A 21,293-nucleotide genomic window follows, 5' to 3' on the forward strand; every position below is an offset into this window, starting at 1 on the left:
AATATCTGCAAAATGTTACTCTTGTTAAACAATTTTACAATTATAGTCTCTGAGATTTGTCTCTTACTCTGCAACATCTCATTGTTGTTCTCTTTCTTTAAAGATAACGACAACATCAGGCATGAGTGATAATGAGCAATCTGTTGATCTCGATATTATCATTGAAATTGTGATTGAAACATCAGTGGAAGTAGATCCCTTGGATGGTTTAAATCCTGAGGATGATGAAGAACATGATGAGGATGCCGATTTGTCAGAATTGTATGACATAGGGTGGGAAGCTGACCTGCTCGAGCCTATGGAACTATAAACATTTATTTTTAAAAGTTACTGGAAATGAAAAGTAACCATGTTAACCGTTTCATTTAAAATTAAACACATCTTCAAAAACAGCTTGTGTGAAGTGTCTTTAATAAAATAGGGAAATATGCTGATAAAAATTAGTTCAGATTCACATATAAAAGAGCAAAGGTCAAATGTAGAAGCATTCTATTTCTTTGCTACTATTTGTGAGTACTAAATTTGCCAATGCACTAAAAATTATTGTATGTAAAATTGTCAAGTAGTGTGTTAATTGTTTGATGACTGTTATTGATTTACTGTTTGGTAATAGTGGTTAATAACATTTTTTATTATATTTTACCACAGATTCAACTGCAGATCATTTCAAAACTACATTATGACATCTAAAGAAAGAAGCCGAAAGGCTACAAAACATCAAAGACAGCAGATTACTAAATGCTTGCAGCAGTCCTCTACAATAAAAACTCGTCAAGTCACCAAGAAAGCTCCGGGTAAGACAACAAAATCATTCCTAAGAAACATTTGTAGAAAAAAAGTATTACTACAGAACATGTTTTAGTCCAGAAAAAGAGAGCCAATTTAAACGGAAAGGAAAGGCCAATCAAAAATGTTACTGCTAGAGCAGGAGATAACTCTGTGCATGGTAGTAGAAGGAAAAATCAGTTTAGGGACATTCGTAGACGAATGTTCCGCAACAGGATAATTGGCAATTTGTTAAAAAATATTAAGAAAGGTCAACAGAAAGTGGTTTTTTATAAGAGAAAAAAAAAAGTTGAGAAAAATATTGATAAGGCATTTGAAATTAAGCGAAAGTTATTTATTTTGATAATCAATAGAATTAGGAAACTAAACAAGGCAATTTATGATTTCAAAACAAATAGTAGATGGAAGAGAACAGTTAATCGTAGTAATTTTTGTGAAGTTTTTTCAGGAGAATGGATGCATAGTTCAAGTTGTGAGGCATTTTTTAATGAGGAGAGTTATTTCCAGGATAATGATTTGGTGCATGCAGTTGACACCAGTGGTCGAGCTTATGAGGTGAAAGATGGTTGTCCAGTTGAAAAAGAAAAACTTGTGACAACAGAGGCAGAAGAGGTGTTATGTAATGAGGTTTTAGGAAGACGTCCTAAGGGACCAGTGTATACCTGGAAGTGTAGTAGTATTTGAAGTGTGCGACAGGATTCCATCAATTTGCTTTGTGATTTTGTACGGACATTTAATAAGAAAACTTTAAAACAGACAATGAAGTTGTTGCAAGAATTAGATCCTTGCAGAGTGAGAGAAGTGACAGGTTTGCATGGTCATTCACTGGCTTGCCTTTCCAGGAGAGTATGCCAGAGTGTTTTTCATCATTTCAGGATGCTAGCAGTGCATCATAATAAAGTGAGGAAATTAGTTAGAATGTTGTATTATGCTAAGAGTCCAGCAATTATGCTTAAACAATTATGCACTGCTCTTTTGCATGGTTCTGAAGTAGATGTGAAGAATATTTGTGAAGAAATTGAGTTTTGTTACTTTGCAAGTAAAGAGGAGAATGTTGAAATTGACCCAGAAGAAGAAGGTAATGTGGAAGATAGTGTACAGGTTTCCAGTACAGATAATTTTCAGAAAGAAATTGCCACGTTTCAGGTGAAATCAAGTGAGAGGCCTAATTTCACTTGTGTGTGTTGTCGACGCACTTATTATAAGAATCAGACTAAGTTAGTGGATTTATATGCGAAAAGTGAAAGGGAAAATAATAGTGAATGGAAGGATTTTGCAACATACTTGATGGTAGAAATCTTTTTTGATTTGGGATCGGATCAACGTGTGTGTACTTATTGTTGTAACAAATTAAATCAAAACCGGATGCCTGCTAGAGCGGTTCATAATAATCTGGAATTGGTTGAGATTCCTTCTAAATTGAAGGATTTAAATACTTATGAATCTATTTTGATTCAAAGTATCCATCCCTTTCAGGCTATTGTACGAATGGAGCCAAAGACAGGGAAATTGCCTCCATCAGATTTACAGAGAGGATTAAAGGGAAGAGTTGTTTATTTGCCTCTAGATTTGAAGAAAAACATTAATACAATTGGAGTAGAGAAAGTGGAAGAGGAACCTCTGTTTATCTTAGTTAATGGGGTTCCGACAAAGAGTAAGAAAATCTGGCAAGATTTAGTGGATGTTAGGAAAGTCAAAAAGGCAACATTGTATTTGAAGAAAAACAATAAGTACTACAAGAATGTATATGTTGCAGAAGAGGAAGTAAGTGAAGAAGAGGATAGCGATTTGTGTGCTGGTCAAATAGAGAAAGTAGAAGCCTCTAAAAATTAAGAAATATATGAACATTATAGTGTTCATCCTTTGCATTCCAGAGAAGTCATGGGGAATGCTATTGAGTTGTTTCAAATGAAACAAGCCAAAGGAAGTCCCATTAGTGTTTGGGAGGAAAGTTTGGAAGCTCGGTGTTTCCCACAGCTATTTCCAACAGGTCAAGGAGGAAGATATGATGAGCGACTTGATCAAATTCCTGCTTCTGAATACCGGACTTTACGATTGTATGCAGAAGATCCTAGGTTTCGTCAATGCATTCCCTATTTGTTTCATCTACTGTTTGAAAGCGATCTGTCTGGACTGTCATATGCAGTGAACCACATCTTGAAAAGTGGTGTACACATGCAAAATATCTCGACAAGGGACTTTATGGATAAAGTCAATGTGCAAGACAGTATTTTGGATTCTCACCTGATTAATCTCATGGCGTGTCAGCGTGGTACTAATGAGTACTGGTACCGTTGTCATGGTGATTTAAAATGCATGCTGAGGAACGTAGGAACTCCCACATGGTTCCTCACTCTCAGTTGTGCCGAGTATGGCTGGGAAGACTTACTTGAATTTCTACGAGAGGCAAATGGAAACATTGAAAATATCGAATTCAAGACACCCGGAGAACTGTGCTCTTTGGATCCAGTGAATGTATGCAGGTACTTCAATCATAGATTTGAAGCTATGATGTCTTTTATCATGAACAAGAAAAATCCACCTCTTGGAGAGGTGTTGGATTTCTTCTGGAGAAAGGAGGACCAAGCAAGAGGTGCTCCTCATATACATATGCTGCTGTGGATCAAAGATGCACCCAAATTTGGAACAGATCCGGGTGACTTAGTGATGAGTTTCATAGAACAGTATTCTACATGTGCTGTTCCAAAGGCAAAGGAAGACAAAAGCCTAAGAGAACAAGTTTTACGCTTCCAAAGCCATCGTTGTGGAAAGTACTGTCGTCGTAAATTCAGAAACAAGGACAAGTTCTACACAAAATGTCGTTTCGCCTTTCCACGACCGGTGATTTCTAAAGGAAGAGTGAACAGTTTGATGTCTTCGCTGCGACATAATGTGATGAAGAAATCACCCAAAAATACCTACAATTTGAAAAGGAACAAAGAGTCCAAGTACATCAACGACTACAACCCAGTGATTTTGTCCATATGGAATGCTAACATGGATATACAGTTTGGGGCTGATAACTGTATGGCTGTGGCTCGGTATGTGACGTCTTACATCACCAAAAAAGAAAAGACAGAATTGAAGGATATGTGGGAGGACATTTCCCATGAAAAGAGCCTCAGTAAGAAGTTGTACAGTTTCAGTATGAAGATGTTGTCGCATCGAGAAATCGGAGCTTACGAATGTTCTGACCGGTTGTCTTCAGCAAGTCTCTATGCCAAATCCAGGAGTATCATTTGGGCGAGTCTTGGTCTTGCTGCAACGCGTAATCGAGTTCTGAAACCTGTACGGGAAATTGAGTATTTGGCGGAAAAGGAGCCACACAGTACAGATATTTTGAAGACCAACATGTTGGATACATAGTATCCAAATAGAAGCAGTCACCTCGAGAATGTTTGTCTGTATGAGGTTCTACAAAATTACATATTCAAGAGGAACATCAAAGAAGATATTGATAAAGGAGTGTATGCTGTAATTGGAAGTGAGGGATGTCTGGTCAAGCAAAGAAAATGCCACTTGGTAAACCATCGGAAATTGAGTGGCGAATCTCCTGAAAGAAAAGAGTTTTTCTATTTAGCACTTTTGCAACTTTTCAAGCCTTGGCGTGCAGAAGAGGAACTGCTTGGAGATTTCCTCTGTTACGAAGACTCTTTCAATGCCGCCAAGGAGACCATAGAATGTCCTGTTTTTCCCAAATATCTAGAAATGTTGAATGCGGAAATCGAGCAGGAAGCAACAATTGCAGCCGAGATTGCTAGAGACAGTTCTCTGGACAGTCAGAGTTCTGTTTCATTGAGTCAGGATCCACTAGGAGGACCAGTTATCGAAAATGAAGCTGCCACTGCCATGATTGAAGTGGAAAGAGACATGGCACATGCTCAGGAGGATGCGGTTAACTTAGAAGACTTGGAAAGACAACTCAACGTTGAGCAGAGGAAAATATATGACGAAGTTACCAACCAAATAGATCATGGATTAAGTCATGAGAAGAAAGAGTGCTCATGTACGTCGTTGAAGCCTGTCCGACTGTACGTGAGTGGAGAAGCGGGAACTGGAAAAGTTTCCTCATTAAAGCAATTTCATGTTATTTTGCAGAAAAAGACTGAGTCATCGCTGTCTCGTGTTGTCACCGCTCCAACTGGACTGGCAGCACATAACATTAAAGGTATTACTTTGTATCGTCTACTGATGCTGCCAGTGGAGCATGATAACAAATTACAATACCACAAGTTATCTGGAGATGCTTGTTGTGAAGTTTCAAGAGTCTTGAGGAAAATGAAAGTTCTTATTATTGACGAAGTAAGCATGGTTTCCAATGTCATGGTTGCCTTTGTGCATTTGAGAATGCAAGAAGTTCTCAAAACAGAGTATGATGTGTTATTTGGTGGCAAACACATCATTGTTTTCGGTGATCTTCTGCAGCTGACACCAGTGAAAGGACAACCTGTGTTCAAAATGCTCACGCATGAAGATACCAGGAAGTGCCTAGGGAGCATTGGCAACATCAATATATGGTTAAACTTCAATTATGCTGAACTGCGTGAAAATATGCGTCAAGCGAAGGATGAAGATTATAAGAATATTCTATAAGATGTTAGAATCGGAGAAGTGACCGAGCATGGGAAAGAAGCTTTACATGCACGATTACTATCAAACTTGTATCCAGAAGAAGACGTTGTGCCTGAGAATATTTTTCGGAAAATTACTGAGAAGTAATCTGGAATATGTTTGATGCCAACTCTTGCAGAATGTGCCATCTTTAACAACAAAATGTTGAATTTAGAAAACCAAGAGATTGTGAAACTGGAAGATGTTGACAGAATAGAGCATATGGGAGCAACAATTATTTTGTCTGAGAATTTGAAATCAAAATTGGATTCATTAGAGAAGACTATATCTAAAACTGCTGGTTTTGAAAAGACTCTGAATGTGTGCTTAAATTGTCGTATAATTTTAAGAAGGAATTTACATGTTGAAAGAGGTCTGGTAAATGGATCAATGGGTAATGTTGTTGATTTTGAGAAATACAGAAATAGAGATGGAATTGAATTTTTAAAAATTAAATTTGATGGCATTGAGGAAGTACAGCTAATTGGTCGTTGCTCTGCTAGGTTTTTGCTTGTAAAAGACTTATATGTTCGCCATAAGCAGTTTCCTGTTTGCTTGGCATATGCGGTGAGCAAGGTTTAAGTGTAGACAGTGCATTGGTGAATATTGGCAGTTCTGTGTTTAAGGAAGGTATGGCATATGTGGCATTGTCATGAGTCAGAACTTTATCGGGATTATACTTGATTGAGTGTGATGTCACAAACATTTGTGCGGATCTAGATTGTGTTAAGGAATACAATAGGTTAAGAAGAGAGTATGCGCCACATTTGCCTCAATATCCTTTGTTTGAGAAACGTGTGGTAGGCCAGAAACGAAGAAATGTGACCAATAGTAGGGAGGTTGTAGCAAAAAGACGAAAAGCCGATGAACCCAAAATTATAAGCAGAAAAAAAATGGATTCTGTTGAAGATGTTGTTGGTTTTCAATTTGAAAATCGTTCTGGTGTCAACTGCTATGCTAATGTTGTGGTTAATGTTGTCTTTTCTCTAGAAACTTTAAAAGAAGAGATTGTGGTCAATTCGGATCAAAGATTTTGCAGTTTGTTGAATTCTGTGTTAGAGAAATGTAGCACTGATAGAACAAAAATAGAAAGTGTGTCTGAAATTCGAAATCTGTTAAACAAATGTTCAGGTCAAACGCAATTCTCTCAAAATATTCAGCAAGATTGTCAGGAGTTTTTAATGTATATGCTTGATGTATTGCAAGATGACGGTGTAGATGTAGATTACCTGTTTGGCCTTTCTATGGCAGCATGACTGAGAGAACTGCAGGGTATCAAGTACTACTAGTGTAGAATTTATATATTTAACTTTGCCAGACAGTAAATCAGTGTCCTTTAATGAGCTAGTAAAAGCAGCCGATCACAACATGGAGTGTAGCCAATGTAAGTCTGAAATGTTGTCCACATTATTTATACGAACATATGGCCAGTATGTCATTTTAATGTTCCAACGATGTAGGCCTGCTGGAACAAAATTGACAACTTTAATTAAAAAAGTTGTGGCTTCGCAGTTGTCAATATCAGGAAGGACTTTTGTAACTGCAGCAATTATATATCATGACGGTCCTTCAACAACATCAGGACATTACACAGCTTATTTGAAGTCTAGAAACGGCTGGTCATTCTGCAATGATTCTGTTTTAACTTTAAAAAAAAAATTGCCTTTTGACCTTAAAAATTCTTACCTGGTGTTTTTACAACCAAAATTTTAGGGAAAGAATCTCGGGATTTGCTCTGAGGAATTTCAAGAGGTTCTAATGGCTCCTACACTATTTGGCCTTGAGGATAAGTGTAGTACAGAGTCAAAAGTTATTTTTCAGTTTTAAGTAGTTCCTGAAAAAAAAGAAGGTTTTCTTACAGAAAGTGGTGGGCACGGATTAGTTAAAGGACAACAGAGTATTTCCTAAGGCAAACGGTGTTCTTACCATAACACTTAACGTCATGGAAAAATAACTGCACTTTGAATGAGTTCAGAAAAACTGTTTCTTTTAATAAGCTAATTCAAGCAGCCAATCAAAACATGGAGTAGAGGTAATGTAAGTCTGCAATGCTGTCGACATATTTTGAACAAACTTTTGGTTATAATGTCATTTAAAAATTCCAACTATATAAACCTGATGAAAATAAGTTTTCAACTTTAATTACAAATGTTATGGCTACACAGTCGTTGATTTTAGGAAGAACATTTCTAACTGCAGCTATTATATGACATGATGGTCCTTTGACAACATCCACTTATTACACATCTTATTCAAAATGTAAAAAAAGCTGATGTTCCGGAAATAATTCACATTGCACTATGAAACAATGTTGCCTTTTTATTTAAAAATATTCTTACTTTCTGTTTTCAGAAGAAAGAATTTAGGGTAGGTAACTGGCCTATAATGATTTTAGAAGTTGATATAATTTTATGTACTGTTTTAAATTGCTTTGTGATTAAAAGTGATGTAGAGAATCAAATAATTGTAGTAGTCATAGAGGTAGTGTAAGTCTACTTCATAGTAAGCAGTATCAGTGTCATAGGAAATGTGGAACATGAGTGAGCAAGAAGGGTGAGATATTACTAGTACAGGATTGTGAAAGTGATCTTGAACGTTTTCTTTCTGAAAGTTGCGGAAAAAGAAAATGACGGGATTTGCTTAGAAGAATTCCAAGAGTTATAAATGGCTCTTACACGATTTGGCCTTGAGGAGAAGTGCGGTAGAGAGCGAGAAGTCATTTATTGTATGTAACATATTTGTCAAAACGATTGAGCTTTTCTTTCAGAAAGTGGCGGGCTGAAAATAATAACAGCACAACAGAGTATAAGCTGGTCATAGGACATCCTTCGACGTCATGGAAAGTAAGTTACTTTTGAGGAGTTCTGATTTCTGATTGGTTATGTTATATGGGTTTTTTAAACACAATCATTTTGATTGTGTTTTTTTTTCCCCGCTGTTATATGATGAATACCTTCAAGTCACTGTTTTTAGTGAAATTTGATATATTCTGAGAACAGCAAAAATAAACCATTTAACATGTATAATTAATTCTGTACTTTTTGTATTTATGATATACATTTAGAACTGTGTAGGAGGCATGGAGAAACTGAGGCTTCTGTAAGTGTCAAGGGAGGTGAGTAATGTACATTGCTCTGTTGCATACAGTCCTCACCTTCTGCGTACTCTTGGATATGCTAGACTACATCTGTACAATGAGATACCTAAGCTGAGGAAATACAGGTGATGTGATTGTTAACTGAGCAAAAATATTTGCACGTTTTTAATTATATCACCTGTGTTTCCTAACATTACGAATCACATTGTGCAGATGAGGTTTAGGCCTGTCCAGGGAGACAGAGGAGGTCTGGCCTTTGTTCAAGAGTGCAGTGACATGACTCACTTCGTTGGTAGGCTTGCACATGTATTATCTCCTCTGTACTCTTCAACAAGCCTAAATTTAATCTGTAACTCTGAGTAGACCTCACCTCAAACAAATCTCTGGATAGGCCACACCTTATCGGCATCCTGAAACAATCATTTAAAATGTTAGGGGCAGTTTTATGATGTCCGTGCACCTCTTTTGCGCTGCCGTTGTGTCACTGCAGCAGTGCAAAAGATGCACCATGTTGCAAGATAGGCCTCACTTCATCTGCAACAAGATACTGTTAGTTTAAAATGTATATATTTAGGACTGTGTAGGGGGCATGGAGAAGCAGAGGCTTCTGTAAGTGTCAAAGTTGTTGCATACAGTGGTCACCTTCTGCGTAGTCTTTCATATGCTAGACTACATCTGCACAATGAGATACCTAAGCAAAGGAAACACAAGTGATGTGATTGTGGAATAAACAAAAAAAATTGAACGTTTTTCAATTACATTACCTGTGTTTCCTAACATTATGAATCACATTGTGTAGATGCCTCACTCAGTCTGTATCTGACACTCTTACCTTCACTTCCTCTGTCTACTCTCTCCCTCACTCTCTTTTCCTTATTCACCCTTTCCTTATATAGTTTACCTTACTCAGTTGCTTTTAGTAGCTTTCACAACTTCAATTTAGTTTTCTCTTCTATCCTTCTTTTCTGTCACTGAAAGTATCTTCTTTTTTTTTCTCTTAGTAATTTACTCTATTTCAAGTTTTTTTTGTCTCTGACTGTCTATCACCGTTTCTTTCTCTTTTTTTTCTGCATGTTTATCTCTAACTTTATTTCTTTGTAAAATTGGATGATTGTCAATCTTTTCCCTTGTGTTTTCTAATTTTTAAATACATGTTTTAATATTTTTCAAATTTTTGTTGTTTCTTTCACAGATTGAAAGTATAAAAATAACAAGTGACTAAGTTAACGACAATTATAAGGTAAATGTTTTGTACTCTTTTCGTTACATTTCTATCACATTTAACTTCTATTAGTTCCACTGCTTCATTTCTTTAACCCTCAGTTTCCTGCCTTTGCTAATTCCCTCATTCCTTTCTCTATTACTTACTTACTCTACTCCTTCCACTCTTTTTCTCAGTCCCTCTGTTCTCATAGTTCCTCACTCCTGTTCACTCACTCCGTCTCTATTACTCTCACTGTCTCTGACTGATCACTCTTTCACTACTTGTTCATTGTGCTTTCTCCCTGTAGTTCAAGCACACTAAGGGGCATATTATCAACACAGGCGATAAAATTATCGCTGCTTTTATCGGCAGAAAATTGCCGCAAAAGCGGCTTTAGCGGCAGTTTTCTGCCGATAAAAGCAGCGATAATTTTATCGCTTGTGTTGATAATATGCCCCTATGTTATTTACATTTCTTTGCTGTTTCAATCATTCCTTTTCTGTCACTTCTTCTTTTCTGCTTTCTGTTTTTTCTCTCTGTTATTCCACATGTTTTAACCTTAGTCACTATGATACATCTTGTTTTATTCCTATTTACTTTTGCTCACTGTTTTCTTAACACTTTCCCTCATGATTGTTCTTTTAGTCCGGTTCTATCCCTACCTCTCATTCCACATCCTTTACTATTTTTCTTCTTATTTTGAACATTCACTCACATTCTCTAAGAAACTCTTGTTTATTATTCTTCTACTCTCCTTTTTTTCTTTCACTTCCTTATCTATTTTGTTTTTCACAATTATACCCTCTTCCATCTTTTCTTCGGTAAATAGATCTATTAAACAGTATCTCTGTGTTACTCCCTCTAGCTGTCTTTCTTTTAACATTACTCTCTGTTTCCTTCCCTTATACTTACTCTTCTTTTTTTTTGAATTTTTTATTTTTGTTCGCATCCCGTTCGCGTACCGGCGCGCGAACCGGGAAGCTAATCAAAAGAAATAGAGGTTGCCAGAGTGCTAAACATTCTAGCAATTTTTTATAAAGGGGAGGTAGTTCTGAAAAGAACTTTTTTTTAATTATTTTTGTTGTTTTATATTTTTTTTATTATTTTTCTGAACATTTTTTTACTTTTTTTGTATTTTTTGAACGATTTTATTTTTTTTTGTTTTTTTTGGGGGGGGAGAAACGAAAATGATTCATTATAAAGGGCTCAACAGGAGCAACAAAAAAAAAGATAATTTATTTTCTGGGGCGTTTTGGACAATCATGATTGTCGATAGCTCTGTTGATGAGAGTGATGCTACTTTCCCTGTAGCATATCAATTGGCCACAATAAACGCAGACTTGCTTGATACTCCCAAACTTCATTTGTATATTTGGGACCGTCTCCCTCGCCTCTGGTCCTGTCACTGCCTCTACATTTGATGTTCTGGGCAGAGGAGGGGGGTTATCCTGCAGGTCACGTAATTGTGCATTACTATAATTATTAGGGTGCCACCTCTGCATATGGCGATGCATGGTGTAATTGCCATAGCTATATTTTTTATCTGTCCCTCTGGACAGATCTTTCTTGCAGATAAGGCAAGTTACATAGCGGGCATTCACTTTCTTTTGGCCCGGGGAAATGAATAAAATTGCCATATAAAATCTTCCTTTATATGAGAAATTCTTGGTTCCTCAGGCAAAAAATGCCTCTCCCCTTGCGTCTGTTCCTCTTCTTCCTCTTCTTCCTCCTCTTGTTGAATGATAATCTGAGGAGGTGGTCCTCTCTTCCTAGGAAGTGGTGGTGGTGGTGGGGGTGCACCAGCTGCAGCTACAAGACTTGCCATTTCTAAGTAATGAAAAAAGGTCTTCCTCTCACAAAGTTGAAAGTCAGAGTGAGGAAACAAGGAGGGGTTTTCATCATTTGGGAAAAAAAATAATTCTAAACCAATGAAAAGTGTTATTTTTAGGTCACATGACCTAGCCTTACATCATTAGGAAACCAAAAGTGAAATGAACCAATGAAAACTTTTGATAACAAGTTATATGATCTGTTACACTTATGTTACGCGCTGCGCGCAGCGCCCGGATCGCTTCCGGGGCGCTGTGCTTCGCGCCTCGGTTCGCGCTCCGGAGCACTTCCGGGTGCGCTAACGTGGCGCGTCATAAGACGCATTACGCGAGAACGATGTTGTTTTCTAACGCGGCAGTTGCGCAAACAGAACGTTTACCGGTTCGCGGACCGTGTCGCGGCACCAATTTGAGCTAACGGGAAGCGACCCGGTTCGCGGACCGGGAGCGAAACAAAAAAAAAAATACATAACAAATTTGTATTAAAAACATATAAAATATATTTTTCAAATTAAAGAAGAATACATTTTAAAGCTTTTGATATTTGCTTTTAAAAAAACATTGAAATTCACTGAAAAAACCATAGGTTATAGACCATATATAGTTAGGAATTAGCATTTACAAAACCTTGAAAATTCACTGAAAAAACCATAGGTTATAGACCATATATAGTTAGGAATTAGCATTTACAAAACCTTATTTTACTCACACAAAACCATTGAAATTCGCATATATAGTTAATTGTACTAACTATATATCGCGCACCCGCAATCCACTGCTGATTATGTCACATATTACATCATTGATGACATGGTCAGTGACATCACTGATGACATCACTGATGACATCTCAAATGACATCACTGATGACATCACTGATGACAACATCCAGTGACTGTATGTTTCTGTAAAGTTAAAATATGTCTTACATATTGAAGAATGAGTGGATGTATAAGTGTCTAGATGAAGGATTTAGTAGGTGCATGACTGACTGTATGAGTGAGTGATTAAATGTGTCTCACTGAGTGCATGGGTTAGTGACTAAACTGTCTTAATGTGTGCATCATTATGTCTGTTGTTCTGTAAACTGCTGCATGTGTTGATCAGTAGCTATATGAGTAACTATATGGGTTATCGATTGGTTGCCCAAGTATTTGTATGGGAGACTGAGTGTGTGTGTGGGTGGCTGGGAGGTGTATGACTCTGTGCATAGATGTGTGAGCAGTTGATTCACTAGATGTATGGGTTCAAAAGTGCATGTGGAAACAGCTGTATGGGCGGTTGACTGTGTGCATGAGTGTATTGGTGAGTGAATGGATATCTGAGTGCTACATGTCAAAGTAAGTACATATGTAAAACACAGTACATGTGAGAGTTGACATATATAAATAACTGTGCATAAGAGCCAGTGAATGTGTGAGTGGCTGTATGGATCAAATCAAATCATCTTTATTCGGTTTCCTTTTTCTTTGAAAAACCATAAAAGTACATAAAAGCACGATAAATGTTTTAAAATGCATTCATTTTAAATCAAACGATACATATAAAAAGAAATAAAGTACGCCATCTGTGATCATAAGTTCAGTCTATGTCTGATACAAAGTTTGAGGTATTGTGCGACCGATTTAGTCATCAGGTAGTTTTCCAGAAATTGTAGTGCCAAGTAAGCAGAGCGGCATCTGCGGATTTTTAGAACTTTAAGTACTGGTATTATCCATCGTTTGCGTAATGATATGTAAAATTTGCAAAAAAATAAGACATGGATAGTGGACTGGGATGACATTGAGTCACAAGGGCATACTGAGATGTTATGTGTCCAATTGTTTTGTTTGGGAAACAAAACCAAATAGTGATATAAATTAAACCTAAGCCGTGTGAGAAGAAATTTTTCATGTTGAGTTAAATCAAACTGCAGGTAGGGTTGGATGGTAGGGACCAGCTGAATCATTAGACAATGCTGGACTGATGGCTTCCCTATTTCTGTCATTAGCCGAAGTTGGAATAAATGCGACATGCAAATTGTTTTAAGTTCTTTTTTTGATATGTCTGCAACTGAAAATGGATCATCGAAGAACCTCCAGAAACCAATATCTGTAAAAAAGGATTCCACGTAGGCCAACCATTTTATCTTTCTCCTGTTGTCTAATTTCAGACAGTCCTGGATTATTGTTCTTGTGAGGTGACACTCATCTGTGGCCCATATTCTGCGCCATAACATGATTGGTTGAATTTTAATAATGTCACTAATAATTTCAACCCCGAGTTCGAGATGACATCCGTACGTTGTTGTGCTTCTCGGGACAGCCAGTAGAAATCTGAAAAAGGAATTTTCGATTTTTTGCAGTTGCTCGACGTTTGTCGTTCCCCATACCCCTGCTCCAAAGGTGGCAGTGCTTATGCATTTAGCATTATAGATCTTAATCATTTCGGTCGGGGGCCTTTTTCCGAGATGAAGGGAGAAAGCTTTTAATGCCCCAATAGTTCTTATGAGGGACAATTTTCGAGAGTTTACTGCATCTTTCCAATTGAAGGCCTCGTCCATAGTGATGCCTAGGTAGGGGTACGTTTTTGTTCTTGCAAGGGGTACATTGTCCACGTATATAGTCTTTGCTTTTTTCCCCTTGGTACCTGCATGCATCACGTACGTTTTTTTGATGTTAATTTTCAAATTTAAGCTGGTCATAAAGGTGCTATAGTTGTTTAGAACCCGTTGAAGTTGGACAGGGGTTTGAGCAAGAATTACCACGTCGTCGGCGTATAATAATGCGGGAATCTGCCGACGACCTACTTCAGGGAGATCATTACGTCCTTTAGCATTGCACTCTCGAGGCCATTGGTATAGAGCGTGAATAAGAAGGGGGCCAGTACGCACCCTTGTCTGACCCCCTTCTGTATGGGAAAACTGTCTGTCAATTGTCCACCTGTCCCAAATCTAACCTTACCGGTGGCTCCAGTGTATAATTCACGGTGAAAGTCAACAATTGGTGGTTCAATCCCCATTTGCAGCATTATTCTCCAAAGTTTGGAGTGTTGGACACAGTCACAAGCTGCTGTGAGGTCGACATAGACCATGTGTAAACAGGAACTCTTTGCATTGACGTATTTTCCGGCCAGTAATGTTAAATTTAGCACTTGATCCACAGTACTCAGTCCGGCCCTGAAACCATATTGCAGGTCTGAAAGCGCACCGTGTTCTTTTGACCACTCCTGGAGACGATCGAGAAGTATGCGCCCCGCCATCTTTCTGATCGAATCCAGGAGGGAGATTGGGCGGTAACAGGAAGGACTGTCCCTATTGTCTTTCTTGAAAATAGGGACGAGTATCGAGGTGGACCAAGAGTCGGGGAGGTTAGTGTTCTTTGCCGCATTTAGTACCTTGTTAAGGAGAGGAGACCAAAGATCAGGTAAAAGTTTATAAAAATCCATTGGGACTGAGTCAGGTCCTGGTGCTTTGCCTGTTTTGGTCGATTTTAAGGCTTTTGTTGTTTCATTCAGTGTAAAGTGAATAGCTATTGGATAATTCACAGGCGGAAGAGATCCCTGAACAGTTAAATCTGCAGATTTATCCTCTCCAAATACTCCTGAAAAATGTTGCACCCAATCCTGTGCATTTAATGCTACGTCCAGGGAGGGCTCGTTATTGTTATCTTTTAGGAAGGGATTTTTTACTATCTCCCAGAACGCTGCGCTGTCTTTTAAAGAGCTGCTTTTTAATAGTTGTATCCAGAGATTTGCTTTCAGGTCCATTTTTCTTTTCCTGATTGCTAGTTTGTAGATTTTTCGTAAGTTAGTTACCTCTTGTCTATTTCTGTCTTTTTTCGTTAAGGCCTTCTTTAGTTCGGAATATGCTTTAGTGCATTCTGTGTCAAACCATCCTGTTCTAGTGGCCTTATTAGGTTTGTAGGGTTTAGTTAGTTCATTTCTTATGTTCAGCAAGATTTCTTCATAATTGGTCATAATCTCTTTTGGGGCTGTTGAAGGGTTTAGACACCGGTCTATTTGGTTTTTGCATGCAGTAATTATTCTTTTAATGACAACTTCTTGATCCATTGTGCTCCATTTGAGGGTAAACCCGTTTAGTCTGTCCAGTGTTAGTGCTTCCTGATTGAGCATTCCGAAATTCACCTTATCTTTGTTCTTTCGGTGAATCAGTTCTTGGTACGTTAGTCTTAATGGGAAGTGATCGCTAAGTACGTTGTTGAGCACCTCAAAGGTCTTAATACGTGTGGCTTTGTTACTAGATATTAATATATAGTCAATCAAAGTTTCGAGACCTCTTCCGTGAAAGGTGGGAGTGAATTGAGTCATGGGGTATTTTAACAAATTGGCAAACCCCATATCTAATTCGGCCATGATAGCTTGCATATTGTTACCTTCAATGGTGTGGGAGAAGTGGGTAAGACAATTTCCATGTTCATCAGGAGTCCCACAGATGAAGGTGTTGTTTTCATTGCATATGTGAAGGTTAAAATCTCCTCCCCAGATTATTGTATGAGAAACCTTAGCATACTTTATTTTAAGATCATTGGTCTGGTTCAAAATTTCATTTAGGGTCTTAGACCACTCCGTCGTATTCATGTTATTATAGAAATTAATGATGGTATAGACCTCACGATTGTTTCCCTGAAGATTGATAATCTGATCATTTTGATGTAGTATTGTGGGAGTTGTTTCATGACATGGTCAGAGGTTAGAAATATATACTGTTAGTCCTCCTTTGCTTCTCCCTGAATTTGATCTTATTGCTTGGGAGAAGAACGTTTTGTATCCCAATAGGTGGATTGGGTTATTAAGCCATGTCTCCTGTAGACAGATAACGTCATTTGATTCTATCAGTTCAAGGAAACTTATTTCTGCTTGTTTAGTCGCTAATCCTGCTACATTCCAGAAAAGTACCCTCTTATCGGGGTTCTCTGGAATTATGGTGGGTGTCATAATCTGAGGAGTTATTTCTTCATATTGAGTAGGTTGTAAATCAGATGTCATATTTAAGGGTATTGGCTGGCGCTTTTGATGAGTTTGTAATATTGATGAGGATCTCGTGTTAGCCTTAGAAGGACGTTGTGAGTCCTGTATCATTCTAACATCAATTCGAGTTTTTTTCATCTTAGTTGTTTCGTTGGTACTGATTCTTTGGGTGTAATGATCTTTATCGGATGGTTTACTTGAGGAAAGGCTAGCTAAGATCTGTGGTGGTGGTCAGTCGACCATCTCCAAGCAACTGTAGGAGTTAAAGGTTGGTATTCCGGCCCATTGTTCCCTCTGTGTTATTTGCTGTGCCCTGCTACCGTAGATGTTCCAATCGTCTCGATCATTTTGGTCATACCCCCATTCTCCTCGGAATCTGCTCCTTTGATTGTTACCAAAGCCCCAATCGCCTTGATTCCTGCTTCTTTGATCGTGCTGATTCCAGGACCAGTTTGATGACCAATTATGGTCCTCAGCCCGGTGACCTTGTTGGGGATAGAAAAAGGATCGGCGTTTAGTGTTTATTCCGCCGCTACCTTCCAGTGAATCCCAGGAGCATATATAATCCACTGCACGGGGATTTACAAGATTGACTATTATGCAGTCACCAGGGATAGTTTTTGGTTGGTGACCTATCCATGGGACCCTTCTGACCGTAGTAATCCTGGTGATGTTGTTAGGATGGTTGGGTCTATTGGTATTCAACCAGTGCCGGGTTTTGTTTAGCAAGGACCAGGTTGGTTCGTCTGTGTTATTGCTTAGTTCTGGGACCCCTGTTAGGATAACTACGAATGGTGCTGCCTCCGGGGGGAGGTTTGCTGGTTTAGTCCATCTTGATTTTGTTCGTTATGGTTTGTTGGAGTGCCTTTGTATGCGGTCGGGCTGTGGAATTAAAGATGCAGATGGTCTAGGAGATAAGTTTACTGGGGGAGCTTTGTCTAAGGGAGCACTTGCTGGTGGTTGATTTTGTGTAGTTGGTAGTGATTTTGAGGGTTCTTGAGAAGACTTAGTATTAATTAGAGGAGTTAAATTTTTTGAGTTATTCACTGATTGACCTGATTTTAAGTTTTGAATGTTTGTTGTCGTAGTATTTTTAACTAGTTGTTTTGGGTTGTTAGCAATTTGTATATTTCCAATTTGGGCTTTAGGCCCAACCGATGTTGGTAAATCTTGTAGACTTGAATTTATAGGTTTTTTTGAGAAAGCGACTAAAATTGCTACTTGTTTTTCTATCAGCTCTAAACTTTTTTGAATAGGTTGTAGCTGATGTTTAATTATTTTCTCTATTTCTTTAGTTAGAACTGATTGTAACTTATCGTCGTTCGGGTTTCTATCTCGCAGTGGCTCTGATTTTTTTGATGTATGTGGTTATAATTAGTTCCATTATCGTCTTCAATTGTGACAACATTTGTATTGATGTTACTATTGAGTTCCGTAACTGCCATATTGTTGATGTTGTTCATACTCTGAGGTTTATTTGAATCGTAAAGATTGGATGAAAAAATGAGTTCAGAGGTTGCTGTATTGGGTTTTGCTTGGTTACCTAAATGAGTTTCATTGAGCATTGGACGTTTCGGGATTGCTCCTTCCCTTATCCCTCTAGTTTCGTTCTGCGTGGGGTCATTTTGAGGTAACTGTGGGCTTGCAAAGATGTCAGGGGTTCGCTCGAGACCCTGAGACAGTTGTGTGTCGGATAGTTGTAGGGATACCGACAGATCAACTGTGTTTGGAATTATATGGATATCGGTGTGTGAATCCACTGTAGTGATATTGTGTAGTTGTACATTTGGTGTTTGTGCTTGTGCCAGCAGACCCAATGAAGAGCGTCTAGCTTGATCGAGTTCATAAGAGACTCTTCTATCAATCAACATTACAGTGTGATCTATTGTTTGATTCACCTTGCTGATAAATTGGTCTATAGGGCCAGTAGAAATCGTCGTATTTTTCCGCGTTTTGCTCCTGGAGCCTCTTGTAGACATTATGGTAAATTTGACTCAAGGAGCACGTTTTGGTTTTATGGGGTCGTATTACCTGACAGTAGATGTTAGGGGGGTGGGCCCAGCCCAGTCTCCTCCGGTCTGTGACGGGCTAAGACGGGCCCACCCTTGGCCCAGGCTTCGCCCAGCGTCCCGCGAGAGGGAACAGTGACGCCCTTTATGCGCCTCCTGGCGCGTCGTGATGGGGTGTGGCTGGAGACCTCGAGGGCTGCCGGGAGTTGTAGGCAGCCCCTTGCCTCGCTCCACTCGGCGGCCCCGCTGTCAGGTGTAAAGAAACAGCAGGACGGCGGGAGGGAGGCGGTGGGGGGTCTCAACAGCACAAGGATCAGTCTGCTTAACGGAGCCTTTCCCCTTCGGCAGAGTACAGGTGGGAGCAACGAGAGTCAAATCGAGTGAAACAGCGTGTCAGCTCTCCATGTAACAGTGACGCCCTTTATGCGCCTCCTGGCGCGTCGTGATGAGGGTGTGGCTGGAGACCTCGAGGGCTGCCGGGAGTTGTAGGCAGCCCCTCGCCTCGCTCCACTCGGCGGCCCCGCTGTCAGGTGTAAAGAAACAGCAGGACGGTGGGAGGGAGGCGGTGGGGGGTCTCAACAGCACAAGGATCAGTCTGCTTAACGGAGCCTTTCCCCTTCGGCAGAGTACAGGTGGGAGCAACGAGAGTCAAATCGAGTGAAACAGCGTGTCAGCGCTCCATGTAATAGTGACGCCCTTTATGCGCCTCCTGGCGTGTCGTGATGGGGGTGTGGCTGGAGACCTCGAGGGCTGCCGGGAGTTGTAGGCAGCCCCTCGCCTCGCTCCACTCGGCGACCCCGCTGTCAGGTGTAAAGAAACAGCAGGACGGCGGGAGGGAGGCGGTGGGGGGTCTCAACAGCACAAGGATCAGTCTGCTTAACGGAGCCTTTCCCCTTCGGCAGAGTACAGGTGGGAGCAACGAGAGTCAAATCGAGTGAAACAGCGTGTCAGCGCTCCATGTAACAGTGACGCCCTTTATGCGCCTCCTGGCGCGTCGTGATGGGGGTGTGGCTGGAGACCTCGAGGGCTGCCGGGAGTTGTAGGCAGCCCCTCGCCTCGCTCCACTCGGCGGCCCCGCTGTCAGGTGTAAAGAAACAGCAAGACGGCGGGAGGGAGGCGGTGGGGGGTCTCAACAGCACAAGGATCAGTCTGCTTAACGGAGCCTTTCCCCTTCGGCAGAGTACAGGTGGGAGCAACGAGAGTCAAATCGAGTGAAACAGCGTATGGCTGTATGGATCATTGTGAACTTGTATCAGGGATTGTATAAGAGAGTAAATATGTGTTAGTATATGTTTGAATAAGTAAGGTGTGTATAACTGTATAGTTGAGGAAATGGAGGTGTGATTGATTTTTTGCATGACTGACTAGGTGTGTGAGTAACTCCATGGATGAGTGACAGTCTGTGAGTGTCTGTTTACACTGAGTGTATCTAAGGTTATATTAGAGTCTGAAGAGGTTCATCGTATTATCACATGAATGATGTCATCAGTGATGTGATCAGTGATGTCATCAGTGATGTCATCAGTGATGTCATCAGTGATGTCATTTGAGATGTCATCAGTGATGTCATTTGAGATGTCATCAGTGATGTCATCAGTGATGTCATTTGAGATGTCATCAGTGATGTCATCAGTGATGTCACTGACCATGTCATGAATGATGTAATATGTGACATGATCAGCAGTGGATTGCGGGTGCGCGATATATAGTTAGTACAATTAACTATATATGCGAATTTCAATGGTTTTGTGTGAGTAAAATAAGGTTTTGTAAATGCTAATTCCTAACTATATATGGTCTATAACCTATGGTTTTTTCAGTGAATATATATATATATATATGACTTACAAGTTGCCTCGTAAAAGAAGAAACTCAGAGGCCAGAGGGAGTTTGGTAAAAACAGTTCATTTTTATTCTCTGGTTCCCAGTGGCGGCGAATGCATTTCGGCTCAGTCAGCCTTCCTCAGCGCCCAATCACTGTGACATGGCCTCCCCCAGGTAACTCCTCCCTGCTGAAATGCTTGGCAACACCTGGGTCTCCTCCCCCTTATGAAGTCGTCACACCCATGTAGTCCGAGTAAATTAAGGGACCGCAAATCCCAGAATGCACAATCACGGTCAATCCTCTCTCTTACGAGGGTCAAGCAGGACACATAAAGGCGAGGTCTGAGGTCAATCCAACTAAACAGCGGCGTCAGAAGAAGGTTTAAGGCCGAAATGCATCATGCCATCGCTGTATCCAAATAAAGGTTTCCTTGTTTTCCCCAATGTGGCCTCTTACCTTTTCCTTGTGTAGAGGAATTTTGTTCATATATATATATATCTATATATATATATATATTACCTACTGGCGATAGCCAGTAGGTATATATAGTTAGGACCTAGCTACCATAGGAAATCCGCAACATTCTATTGGGAATACCTTTGGCGCCGGTTGAGGAATTTGCGTGTAATTTTCCAAAATTTTGGCCAGCTCCGCTGCACTCCTTCCCTGAAAGTTTCGGGGGGATTCGTGAAGTGGGGGCTGAGAAAAAAGGGGGGTCCCAAAACGTGTTTTCCCCATGTTAATTTCCATACGACGTTCTGACAAGGCTACAGCCCGAACCGCTGAACGGAATTGCACCAAACTTGGCAAAATTGTAGCGACTGGTACGCAGAAGTGCTTTTGCTATATTTGGTGAAAATTCCTCCAGTGGTTTTTATGAAAATTAACTTCAAAATCACACATATATCTGGGCGGAGCCTAACCACACATCTCATCGTGAGATCTGATTGGCTGTCAGTACTTCA

Source organism: Lissotriton helveticus, chromosome 2_1, assembly GCF_964261635.1.
Source record: "Lissotriton helveticus chromosome 2_1, aLisHel1.1, whole genome shotgun sequence".
NCBI lineage: Eukaryota > Metazoa > Chordata > Amphibia > Caudata > Salamandridae > Lissotriton > Lissotriton helveticus.